The following is a 14,075-nucleotide window of genomic DNA, read 5'->3' on the forward strand; positions in this document are numbered from 1 at the left end:
CATGTCATGATATACAGCCCTACTATAACTACAAACTTTATAAGAAATTGATTTCTTCTCATCACCGCAAATCCAGTCAATTTTATAGCCCAATATATCGAATCACAACACCCTCTATTATTAGTCGCTCACTTCAGATGAGGAAAAATTCCCCCCAAAAAACTCTAACTGTGGAAAAAAATTGACTGAGGAGTCAAGTTAGGAGGGATCCCATGTGTGTAACCAACTTAATACAATTACAGTACACACGATCCAAATAACAAAACATATACATAGAATGTTAACATTTTATTCATTCATTCAAACCTTTATTTAACACTCAGGAAATCAATTGAGGGAGACCCTTATGTTCAGTGATGCCGAGCACTGAGACATTTAAAACAGTCAATAAGCAAACAATGAACCATCATGCATACCCATTAAAACAGATATGAAATCATGCAACAAACAACAATAGCAATAAATGATCACTAAAAGTAGAAATGCAGCGTGATAAACATGTTAAGGTGTAGATGTATAGTGAAAAGCATTTACACTCAATTAAAACAGGATCAGAAATAAGGCATTTAAACAGCCATAAGGGCAGCAGAGTGTCCAAGTTTAAGGTCTTTTGCAGGTTATTCCATGTATATGGAGCACTGTAAGAGAAAGACATTCTTCCTAGTAGTTCAGTTCTGATTAAGGGAGGTGGGGTGCCTGTCACTGAAACAGTTCCCCTCTCATTCCCACTGCCTCCTCCTACTAAAGCAGTGCAAATAACTAACAGAGGCTAAAATCTTAAGTTAGTATGCAAATACAGTTTCCCTATAAATTACATTATTGACAAGAACACTGTCGATATGTGACACCTTTTTATATTTTGTTTTTAGAGTTACTAGTTTTTGCAGGCACATAAGGAATTGCTAATATGTCATTTCTCAGAGGAAGTCTGGCATAATATTTTCCATGAGTAGCAGGATGGGAAATAATCTCAAAAAGAATCTAGTTGTAGTCTTGCAAATAGTGACCCCGCAACATCTAGTGTTTTTTCAAAATCTTATAGTGTGTGACTAAAAACTCACGTTGTCATTCAGTATATTGTTATTATAAAAATATCAGTTATAGCCACTTTAAGTAAAAGCAGCACTGTCCTGTAACAATGTCATTACAGAATAAATTCCTACATTGAAAATGTTACTTAAAAAGGCACATGGTGTTGCAGCAAGAGAGTAACACCATGAATGCCCTCGAGAAGAGACTCTCTGAAAGTGTGTGCCATTATCCCCACTTGTACAAGTTGTCATTTTGAGACTATTAAGATGCAAAAAATTAAAGATTTCTCAGACAGATCAGGAAGACAGTGATGGAACCAGGATTAAGCTACGACTGCAGTCACACCCCCAGTTCATCTGAAACAAACTGAACTCTCAATAGGTGTTAGTTGGCAGAAAGCAGAGGAGGTCAGGCTGAAGACATGAAGGGGCCGTTCGACACCTGATGACGAGCGACGACCAGTGAATGCTGACTGGTGCGAGGCTGTAGGAGGAGACTGGCAGGAGGCTGATGAGTGTAGGCAGCAAACTGGTCACCTGAGGCAGGACACTGGCATATCAGGCATGAAATCAGGGGAGGATGACAACAAGAAAACTTGCCACTGCAACTGTCTTACCTACTTTGAAATACATTATTAATGTTATTAATTACCACTGTGGCTTTCCTGCTTTGACATGTTAATATGCCTGGGGTGGAAAAAAGGCTACATAGCAATTAGGGTTTTTTTATACATAGTTTGCCTGTCACTTTGTACCATTTTGGAGCCTGCTATTCCCTCCCTGCCCTGCAGTCGTCTCCAGTATTTCACCTGATTCTCATGCCCACCTGCACAGCTGTTCTCAGTCTCCCTGGTTATATACAGACACTGTAATCCACAAATACTATAATTAAAGGAATAATTACCCACAAATTGACCATTTGTGTATCAGTTACTCACCGCTTATTACTTCGAGTTCATGAAGAAAATGTTTTTCTCCCGTGCCTCTGCTGAACTGAGAATCCAAAAACGGCAACATTAGTCATGAATTAGTCATAAACGAGTAACGATTTAATACAAAACTGGGACTCAGATGCAGACAGAAACACAAAACCCCAAGAACAGTTAATGAAATACAAATCTTTACTTAGGAGGTCAGGGGTCGTACACGTGAAGGCAGTCAGTGAAGGCAGAAAAGTCCATTCAGGGAAATCACACAAAAAGCAAAGTCCATAAATCCAAGCAAGGAATCAAACATGAGGAAAAAGCTGGAGAGCATGAACACACCAGGGTGACAATGACAATCTGGCAACTAAATGCAGAAAACACTGGGCTTTAAATTTTATTTATTTATTTATTAACCTTTATTTAACCAGGAAGATCCCATTGAGATTAACAACCTCTTTTTCAAGGGAGACCTGGCCAAGATAGGCAGCAGCAAGTATGAAGCACAGTTACAGATTACACAGATAAAACACAAACAAATAGTATTAAATTTACAAGCAGATTATGAAAAACAAGTACATGTAGTGGAGTCAGCCTCAAGTATTCTTAGTTTGGATTTAAAGGCGCTCAAAGAAATTAACCCTGTTAGTTTCCAGTCATTTTGCAACATATTCCATGCTGAAGGTGCAGAGTAGACAAAAGCCTTTTTACCTAATTCAGTACGGGAATATGGAACAGAAAGCAACAAGTAGTCTTGCGAACGAAAGGAGTAAGGACCAGCACTTCTCTGTGCAATTAAGGAACAAATGTAGGAAGGCAGTAGACCAAGTAATGCCTTATATATAAAAATATACCAATGACTGAGCCTTCGGGTGGCCAGAGCAGCCCATCCAACCCGAGAGTATAACTCACAGTGGTGTGTCAATGGTTTACAATTAGTAATGAACCTCAGAGAAGCGTGGTAGACAGTGTCAACCATATGAAGACATTTAGCAGACGCATTCATATATAAAAGATCTCCATAATCCAACACTGGTAAAAAGGTAGCAGCAACAAGTTGCTTTTTTGCATTAAAAGAAAAACATAGCTTATTTCGAAAGTAAAAACCCAGTTTTATCCTCAGCTTCTTCACTAATTTCTCTATATGCGGCTTGAAAGTGAGGGAGGCAGCAATCAAAACACCCAGGTATTTATACTCGTGAACCACCTCTATTTCATTTCCCTCGAGAGTGGTCACTGAGGGGATAATTTGTGGCCTCTTCCTAGAATTAGAGAACAGCATAAGCTTAGTCTTGTCTGCATTGAGAACAAGTTTCATCTGAAGTAATGAGTGCTGGACAGCAACAAAGGCTTTCTGCAGGGATTCAATGGCCTGAACAAGAGTTGATCCACAGCAGTAAATAACTGTGTCATCAGCATAGAAATGCAAATTAGCATTTGTCACATTTATACCCAAATCATTGATATAAATAATGAATAAAAGGGGACCTAATACAGAACCCTGCGGCACCCCCTTGTGGACAGTAACAATATCAGAACACAGGCCATCATATTTAATGCACTGAGTCCTATTACTGAGATAGTTGGTGAACCAAGTAACTGCTTGCTCCGAGAGTCCTGATTGCAAGAGTCTAAGTTTTAAAATATCGTGGTCAACTGTGTCAAACGCTTTCGACAAATCAATAAAAAGAGATGTACAATGTTGTTTCTTGTCAAGTGCAACAGAAATGTCATTTACCACCTTCATTGCAGCTGTAATGGTACTATGCTTTTTCCTGAAGCCTGATTGATATTTCGATAAAATGGTGTTAGAATGTAAAAACACCTTAACTTGCTCACTCACAAAAGCTTCAAGAACTTTGGCCAGCACTGATAAATTAGATATTGGTCTATAATTAGTTAAAATCGCTGGGTCACCCCCTTTTAATAAATACTCAAGGGCCGCTAACTACACACAGGTGAATGGAACAACACGCTGGTGAAACACATGAGGTAATCAGCAAAGGCGGGAAAACTCAGGAAGTAACAGAAACACTAAACACAATGAGATCACATTTCAAAATAAAACGAAACTGGACACCAACACATGAACATAAACTTGAAAGAGTAAAACATCCATTTTAACTGTGTTTACGTGGAACACTTCATTTGACTACAAATCAAAAATTTAGCTCAATCAGAATAAAAAAAATGTCTTGTGTAAACACACTCACAATCTGTTCAGAGGATATACATTTTTCACATAAACATTATGATCACTGTTTATTTATGGTTCACTCTGTGCACGTGCTTACCCGCTTGAAATTCATGTTCTTGAATTAAGATGTTCCCAAGAAACAACACAACACTCTCTCTCTCTCTACCATCGTATGCAGTTACAAGTGCTCCAGTTTCCTGACGAGTGCCTCTATCCTTGGAAAAACCTTCTTTAAATAGGCGATTGTAGTGGAAAAACTCTTATAAAATTGTTGCTCCGGTGAATAAGCACAGCCAGTAATAATGTCCTGCACTCAAGCAAAACTTGGTTGAGTTCATTTGCTGTTATTCACATCTACTTACATCTGCAGTATCTTGGAAGCTGGAGTTTATGGGAACATGGGAATACTGGAGAGAGATTAAACAACTAATTACCAGCTCACCCACATAAACGCCTTGAGAGGGGTGGTCTTGGTCTGCCAATTTTGAAACACTAATACTGGGCAGTTAACTCCAGGGTTCCTACCTACTGGAAATGTGTTGGTGCAGAGACTGAACATGGATACAGCTAGAAGCCCCTGCTCTTAACAGTTCTTCACTTCGGGGCTTTTGTTTTGCACAGGTTTGTTTGACAAGTCCAATCAACAAAACTTAACCATAAAGAATTCTATGTGAATGTTAAATCAGATAAAAGTGACTCACCAAATTCCCAGTGTTTCCATATATGCTCTCATATACTGAAATCACTAATTGGACAGTTAGATGGGCTGTTTACAGTCTGGAGTGAGAGGGGTATCAGATTCAGATCTGTACATTGGTGGCCATTTTGCATTGTTTATTTAATTAAGTGCTAAGTTCAATATTCAAAATTCCTACTTTTTCATATAACCTCATGTCAGGCACTGTGTTAGCCTCATCTCCACCCAGCAGTCCAGTTCACTTCACTTCAGTTTGGTACACATTAAATCAGTTGTTTCTCCATTTCCATTGTGAAAAGTTTTGCATGGTACCGATAGAACTGTCCCCATTTTTTGTCACCCCTCTGTTGGGGTATCTGGCACACTGATCCAATACTAAAAAGTCAAGCTGGAAGCACTGCAGTTCATTGATCGCTCATTAGAAAACCATCACTCTTGCTCAGGGCTGAGATGAGGCTGGTTTTGAAGCTCATGTAGCCTCTGTTCATGCTGTGATGAGTTTTTCATACATCAGTCAACAATAACTTCAAGATGAAAGGATGTTTGCTGCCTGTATCAGCAGCTATAGACTGAGAAAAAATAATTGAATTCACTGTGCCACTCAAAGGCTACTGCAGCTATCGTCAACTCTTAAGGTGAAACGTTTACTTATAATGTTACTCAACACACCTTAAATGTCAGTATGAAAACTCTGACCATTCCACTTGTTTTTATTGTCTCTCTTGAATGACATGCACTTTCATCATAATAAAAAAAATGTATATGTGGGTGTCCAGTAGCTCAGTGTGTAGAGCAGGCGTCCCATGTATAAAGGCAATGTCCTTGCTGCAGCAGCCGTGGGCTCACCTCTGGTCCCCTCTCTTTCCCTCTCCCTTTTAAAAAAATGTGTATGAATTTCAACTGGGGAGAAAAAACGTGGCGCAGCGTCGTTCTGGTGCGTTCTGGCAGCACTGCACCCCTGCTTTTGCTCGAAAAGGACTCAGTGCGCAAATCCGCTACCTTTAAATATCCCATGGAGACGTTCCTCTGTATCACTAGTGACAAGGAAATACAGTGAAAGCTGGACGGAGCAGTGAGCGACAACAACCCCGCCTACAGTGAAGACTACTGTATGCAGGGGAAATACTAAACGGATCTAGGGTCTAGGTAAATGTTAGCCTGAGTGTCAGACTGAAGCTCCCAGAACCTTCAGTCTGACATGGCTTCCATTGAAGGCGATTTACAAGGGGGAGGGAATTTGATTTTTTCCCTAACCAATCAGTAGAGATCAACGACTCACCCAGAATCTGACGTCATTAGTATCCATGCCTCGGGGGTGCCGAAAACAAGCGAGCATTGCCCGTTTAAAATGTCTCCGTCGTTGTGCACGCCCAGCTGCATCGCCGTTAAATCCAGTTTAGCAGCTTCCTTAATTTGGTCCTCCATTAACGCGAGTAGTGGCGAAATACCTTGATAGCATCGTCAATGTGGTCTGTAGGATCTGTAGCGGTCGCCATTGTTGCTATCCTCACCAGTTACCCACCAGTGTACAGCTTGACATCAGCGTGGCGCTGATTGGCTAATCGCTAGACCCCCGGCGTTCATTGTTCTGTCCAGCGTTTGGACGAGATAAATCGCAAATTCATTGAAGTATGCCAGACCAGAGATGCAAGCCTACTCAGTTGAGTGGGCGGGGTCTATGGTCTGGAACCAGGCTGGGTAAATGTCTGTAGAAGTTGCTTTTGGTTCTAAAGGTTCTACACTGAAAGAAACAGGGCTTTTGAATCCACCCCACCACCCATCCTTTTCTTGAAAATCTCTCGCTCCTTCCAGAGTCTAAGCAGCTAATATTAAAACTTGTGAACTGTTTTATTACTTTGGTTTCTTTGAATTCAGAGATATCATCAGAGTCCTGGGAAATGCTTCATTGTTGTTCTATTAACTCACGTTACAGGTTAATCTGGTATGAGGTGATGCAAAAACTGAACCACATCTTGCGAGTGTCTCCCAAATGTGACAAGTGCTGCTCTGCTATAGGATCACTCGCATGTCTTTTCTGGTTTTGCTCTATTATACAACTTTTGAACTGCAATCTTTGAGTGGCTCTCAAAAGCCTATTCCAGAGACACTCAGCCGACCACCACCTGGCCATTGTTGGTTGCACTGCAGAGACTTTTGAGCTGCCATACAGCACACAGATTGCTTTGCACTTAGGAGTGGTGGTTGCCAAGAAACTTAGTCTTCTCACGTGGAGGTCTACCACTCCAACCTGTTTTACACATTGGCTCAGGGAAATGTTGTCCACTATACAAATGGAAAGACTACACCTGCACAAATCCAATACACAGAACAGATCTGAGAGGATTTGGGGATCTTTCTTGGCACAGTGTTATATTACCCCCACAACTATAGGGACTCTGACCGGCCTGGCTAAATGAGTGGGTCTGGTGTTTAACTTGATTGAAAAGCATCACATTTCATGTCTCCATCTGCTGGTAGGCCATCACAATAAGAGTAATCATGCATAATATGATGTTAATTCCACTACAGAAGACACTTGATGATTATTAAAAGTAGGTAGGGATAAAAGTAAATATATCAATATTGGTATCGGCTATCAGTCAAATAAGCTGTTACATATCGGCATATCGGATATCAGCAAAAAATGCAATATCATGCATCCCTTGAAACAACATTTTTTGAAAGACTGTGTAAATCTATAAACTGGCAGGCAGACAGTTGGTTTGTTTGTTTGGACTTTTTTGTTCTGTGTTCCTCTTTTCCTTGTAATGTTTTATAATATGTCCTTTTAATATATTCTGTCCCTGGAAAATTGAAAAAAATAAAGTGTTCAAAAAAAAAATCTACAGATCTACAGATCTTGTCTCTTGAAGATGAAGTGGCATGCTTGTGCAGCTGCAGTTACTCACAAAACTGGCTATGTTCCACAGAGACTGCAATGCTGCAGCACCATGTTTCTCCAGTAGCCCAGAACAGACTGACCAAACATTGATGCTAGACAGGGCTTTTTGCTTTTTCAAGATGCTAAACAGGGCCGGTCGCGTTTTCACATTGGTCATCGTATTTAGTAGCCCCTCCCTAACGAGCAAACAGCATCGGAAAAACACCTATTTTTAATGTGCAACTGTTTTATTCACAGTTTTTACCCCTTTTAATCACCGGGTCCATTTGTTTGGCAGAAGAGGAGACCTCTGCTGATAATTCGGCTCCTGGTAAAAACCTCCTGAATGAATGGATCTTAAACTAGAGAATAAAGTTGAGCACACATTAGCAGGTGTTGGGTTACTGGCCTGTCTGTAACGAGCCAAAAAGCAGAGAAAAAAACCTCCCTGGTCGCTCTTCTCAACAGTCCTACTGTTAACAGTTCACTTTTTAACAACAGCTTTGTAATGGACAATACCAGGAAAGTCTGGAAATGAATAAACCAACATATACAGGCTCTTAAAATCCATATAGACACCCCGAGTCGTGACAATCACTCTTTTAAACCCAGTCCAATTGATGTTGTATTCTCCACTTGGAAACAGAAAGGCATGTGTTTGATCAGATTTGGGACCCTGTGCTAAAATTCTTTCAGGGCGAAGGCTTATATAACAGTATTTTTTAGATGAAGCACCTTGCTGTGTATATTTTTTCTTTTCTATAACGTTATTTTTAATCACAATCGCTTTGGTTTTCCGATGTATTTTCTATGCTCTAAAAAAACATTCAACATATTTAAAAAACTCCTGTTTAATGAATTTAGCTGTCTCTGCGAATGATCATTTAAGTGGTGGAAAAAAGATTACTTTATATTTCCTCTTTTTTTGATTGAATCACAAATATTATATACAACATTATACAAATATTATAAATAATAAATATGTAGTGTACATGTTAAGTGTAAGTATACTTTCCAGTCTGTTTTCTATTCTTCTTCTTCTTCATCTTTTGATTTGTTATTATTTCTAATAAAGGCGAAATTGCCATAGGAGAACATCTATTAGTCAAAGCTATTAAAGGCATCTCGAGATGTGTGATGGTCGATACAGTCAACACAGTCAATACAGAAGGCAGCTGTTAGTTTTCTGTGTAAAAAGAAAAGACATTATTGCCTTTTACCTTTGAAGCCCCTACATTATCTGTATGTGGAATGCTATTAAAGTAATAATCGGTGACATTTTTCCAATTGATTTACCAGAATAGTGATTCAAGCTTTACCCATTTCATGAGAGCTTTTACATGTGATTGTGTTGTTCCATACACGGCTACATGTATCTGTTTCCAGGAAGAAATCCTCCGCGAATACCATGTGTGTAATAAGAAGAGTGTTTTCGTGGCTCTGCGTCACAGGTAGTACTTTTCAAGGTTTTATTCAGTTGCCATTTTCAGACACGCTTCTTCCCTCTCACTCACTGGTTTCCAGATATTTCAAATAGTCCAACACTGCCAGACCTGCAGCACATACAGTATCTCTTCATGATGTTTTAGAGGGGTCTGGCTAAACTCACTGTCACTCTGAGATGTCTGAATGAAATTATCCAGACGGTTTTGAATTGAACCAATGAGAATTGTCAATGACATGCTTAGTGATTCTATTAAGGGTCCAGTGTGTAGGATGTAGGGGCATATATTAGCAGAAATGGAACATAATATTCTAAATTATGTTTTGATTAATTTATAATCACCCCAATATACAGTACAGGCCAAAAGTTTGGACACACCTTCTCATTCAATGCGTTTTCTTTATTTTCATGACTATTTACATTGTAGATTCTCACTGAAGGCATCAAAACTATGAATGAACACATGTGGAGTTATGTACTTAACAAAAAAGGTGAAATAACTGAAAACATGTTTTATATTCTAGTTTCTTCAAAATAGCCACCCTTTGCTCTGATTACTGCTTTGCACACTCTTGGCATTCTCTCCATGAGCTTCAAGAGGTAGTCACCTGAAATGGTTTCCACTTCACAGGTGTGCCTTATCAGGGTTAATTAGTGGAATTTCTTGCTTTATCAATGGGGTTGGGACCATCAGTTGTGTTGTGCAGAAGTCAGGTTAATACACAGCCGACAGCCCTATTGGACAACTGTTAAAATTCATATTATGGCAAGAACCAATCAGCTAACTAAAGAAAAACGAGTGGCCATCATTACTTTAAGAAATGAAGGTCAGTCAGTCCGGAAAATTGCAAAAACTTTAAATGTGTCCCCAAGTGGAGTTGCAAAAACCATCAAGCGCTACAACGAAACTGGCACACATGAGGACCGACCCAGGAAAGGAAGACCAAGAGTCACCTCTGCTTCTGAGGATAAGTTCATCCGAGTCACCAGCCTCAGAAATCGCAAGTTAACAGCAGCTCAGATCAGAGACCAGATGAATGCCACACAGAGTTCTAGCAGCAGACCCATCTCTAGAACAACTGTTAAGAGGAGACTGCGCCAATCAGGCCTTCATGGTCAAATAGCTGCTAGGAAACCACTGCTAAGGAGAGGCAACAAGCAGAAGAGATTTGTTTGGGCCAAGAAACACAAGGAATGGACATTAGACCAGTGGAAATCTGTGCTTTGGTCTGATGAGTCCAAATTTGAGATCTTTGGTTCCAACCGCCGTGTCTTTGTGAGACGCAGAAAAAGTGAACGGATGGATTCCACATGCCTGGTTCCCACTGTGAAACATGGAGGAGGAGGTGTGATGGTGTGGGGGTGTTTTGCTGGTGACACTGTTGGGGATTTATTCAAAATTGAAGGCACACTGAACCAGCATGGCTACCACAGCATCCTGCAGCGACATGCCATCCCATCCGGTTTGCGTTTAGTTGGACCATCATTTATTTTTCAACAGGACAATGACCCCAAACACACCTCCAGGCTGTGTAAGGGCTATTTGACCAAGAAGGAGAGTGATGGAGTGCTGCGGCAGATGACCTGGCCTCCACAGTCACCGGACCTGAACCCAATCGATATGGTTTGGGGTGAGCTGGACCGCAGAGTGAAGGCAAAGGGGCCAACAAGTGCTAAACACCTCTGGGAACTCCTTCAAGACTGTTGGAAAACCATTTCAGGTGACTACCTCTTGAAGCTCATGGAGAGAATGCCAAGAGTGTGCAAAGCAGTAATCAGAGCAAAGGGTGGCTATTTTGAAGAAACTAGAATATAAAACATGTTTTCAGTTATTTCACCTTTTTTTGTTAAGTACATAACTCCACATGTGTTCATTCATAGTTTTGATGCCTTCAGTGAGAATCTACAATGTAAATAGTCATGAAAATAAAGAAAACGCATTGAATGAGAAGGTGTGTCCAAACTTTTGGCCTGTACTGTAAGAATTGTTGTGTTTTGTTTTACCTCAGAATGAGCTGTTTATATCTATATACACAGTGGACCCTCTTCCACAGAGTCTGCCATGTTGTTCTATAGTAGCCCAGAATCAAACCAAACACTGGCTCTGGATAGGACTATTTGCCTTTTTGTGTTCTGACATCAGCATTCGTAGTTCTCCTAAATCTGTGGTTCCCCACTGGTCTGACCATGTGTTTTCCCTAGTCATTAGCCTGAGGTCCACATAGCTTAATACACTCAGCATCATGCTTGTGTTTGGCCACGTCGTCCAGCTAGTTTGCCTTCTTCGTCAAGTAGCTGTCCATTGAGCCCGGTCTCACTCAGAAGTCGTCAGAATCCGGCACTTGGGCAGTGACTTGCAGCATCAGATACCAACGAAAAAAGGTGTCCTTTAACATCATCATGATGCTGTTATAGTATAACAGCATCCCACTGTGTCAGGGGAAATGCGGCGGGCCAAGAACGAAAGTTAAGGCGGCAAAAGTCCAAGTAGGGCGGGCGGGAGGCATGGTGGATGGGTCCACCAAATACAGACCTTCACCTGAGAGAGCGGTTTTCACATCCTGTAAGATTCGTAAACCCAACCACTTCCTTTTGTTGCCTTTACTTTGAAAGAGACTGTATGTAAACGTTAAATTTGGATGGATGAAAAGTCAAAGTGTTGAAAGTCCGACTAGAGAGGGTGGTGGTGCATGGGTCCAACAAACACCCCCTTTCACCCGGGAGATCGTTATTCACATCCCGTAAGATACAGCCAAACCCTGTTCTTTTTTCCTAAACCCAACCATGTGTTTTTGTTGTTGAAGAAAAAAATCACGTCAATTTACGGTGTAATACTGACATAGTGTGTTTATTTTGAAAGAGACTGTAGGTAAACATTAAATTTCCTGTGAAAACGGAAGTGTATTTTGAAAGAAGACAATGCATTTAACAAGCAGAACTTGACACAGTGTCCCAGAACGTCAACAACCAACACACCCAGGGTACCTTTCACGTCATGTCTGTACGTTGAAAGTCCATGAACAAATGTTAACATGTGACGAGGTTGGAGTGAGAATGTGTCGTCCAAACACTGGCTCTAAATAGGACCATTCACCTTTCTGTGTTCTCGCATTGGCAGTCGTACTGTAGTTTTCCTACACGGTTAGAACATGGAAGTTTCAGTTCTGCAACTTCACTGGTAGATGCCTTTAAATCCCACACACTAAACCCTTAAATGATCAATTTACAATTGAAACAATATAGATATTTTCACACTTACCTACATGATATATGTCCATGGAATCTATGGGCATATATTTAGGCAAGCGCGACAATAAACCTCTAAGATTTCAACTCAATCTAGTGGAAGCTGATTAAATTCATGAAAGTAAAAATTAAATATTGTAAATAAACATTAAAGCAAAACATGACCATTCAGCAGCCCTGTACATGAAAGCAGTAATTACAAAACTGATTAAAAACATCCAGATTATCTGCATATCTAACTCCACCGGACGAGCTGCCGGGACTTGATTTATACAGCTTAATGGAATTTTTGGGTCCACACAAAAGCAAAAATTTGATTTTTTTTGGTCATGTTGAAGGCTGCCGTGTTTGAACCTCCTGATTTGCTTCTCAAAAAATGCAGTTCCAAATGTTTGTATTATGCTCTGAGCACCAGCTTAGTTCAGAAGAGGCAGTGCACAATGTGTTCAAGGATCTCAAGCATCAACAACATTCTTTTAGTGAATGAAATGTACACTGCAGATATTAAGGAATGATTGCTGAATACTTTGTGGCATAGTTGCACATTGAGAGGGATAAAGTTTGAAATACGTTGCTAAAAAGAATTTCCATGTTGTGTGCAGCTGTGGAGCAACGACACCAACAAAAGGCAGGAAAAGATGATCAGACAAGTCAAAAATCTAATATCAGTGGAGAATACAGTTAGTTACATAGTTAGAAATCAAAACATCTCCCATTTTCATCATGCTACTAAATTTAAAAAAAAAAGAAAAGATTATTATTAACTGATTGGAGGTTAAAGGGAAAGTATAAAACTTTATATTTCTTTATATTAGCTATATTATTGTCTTTTCTTTTTACACTTTGTTTAACTGGCAATATTGTTTTATTTGATAATGTATTCAGTTAAATGTTTGGCTCCTCTGATCTGTCAGGTTCTGGGCTCCATATGAATCTCATTTCTTATGGATGCTTTACACCATGGGTGCCAAACAAACGGCCCGGGGGCCAGAACCGGCCCACCAAAGCACATGAAATATTGATGCACTTGTGAAGGCTGACAGGTTTCAGGGGCGAGTTCAACAGTGAGTAGATACTTGATGTAAAATGCTGCCTCAGAAGCTTTTCACTTCACACTGTAGACTAGAGGTTAAAAGTATGCTTTCCACCAGTGATTTTAGTAGTAGGCAGTTATTATATTATCTTTTATTTATTTTATCTAACCAGCAAAAACTATTTCAGATTAAAAATCTTCTTTTCAATGCCCACATCCCCCGCATATTCAAAGATGTTCAAAATGTTGCTTTACTGCTGAGGGTAGGTACAGTCAATGTCAATCAGTGTACTGTCTCCACATTTCATTACATAAATTTTTTAAAAAGTGTAAAATAACACTGTCAACCGTTATAGTTTTGTTGAATGTTAGAATGCCTTAAAAAATAAAATTTAAAAATCATAGTGTGTGTGCTCCTCCTGCGCAGCCTTCAATCACACGGCTCCTTAAAATGGCACTCTAAGCTGAACTTTGAGAAACCCTGATTTAAGATCTTTGTTTCAAAATGCTCTAAAATGGTCAGTTTAGGCGACACGGTGGTTCAGTGTTAAGCATTTTGACCTCACAGCAGGTGGGCTCCAGGTTTGAATCTGTGGGCCAGCTGGAGCCTTTCTGTGTGGAGT

General features: G+C 40.0%; 1 protein-coding gene across 1 annotated transcript in view; it reads right to left on the bottom strand.

The window, feature by feature from the left end:
• Positions 1-1,511: 1,511 nt before the first annotated feature.
• mical2a (microtubule associated monooxygenase, calponin and LIM domain containing 2a) overlaps positions 1,512-14,075 on the bottom strand; it is a 59,527-nt gene continuing 46,963 nt past the window's right edge. Inside the window, exons 24-25 of the transcript XR_013493568.1 lie at positions 1,970-2,024; positions 1,512-1,568 (exon numbers count right to left, since the gene is read on the bottom strand). The gene's annotated coding sequence lies outside the window, so the exon portion shown is untranslated. The remainder of the gene's footprint in view (positions 1,569-1,969; positions 2,025-14,075) is intronic.

The sequence above is a fragment of the Epinephelus lanceolatus genome, chromosome 2 (assembly GCF_041903045.1).
Source record: "Epinephelus lanceolatus isolate andai-2023 chromosome 2, ASM4190304v1, whole genome shotgun sequence".
NCBI lineage: Eukaryota > Metazoa > Chordata > Actinopteri > Perciformes > Serranidae > Epinephelus > Epinephelus lanceolatus.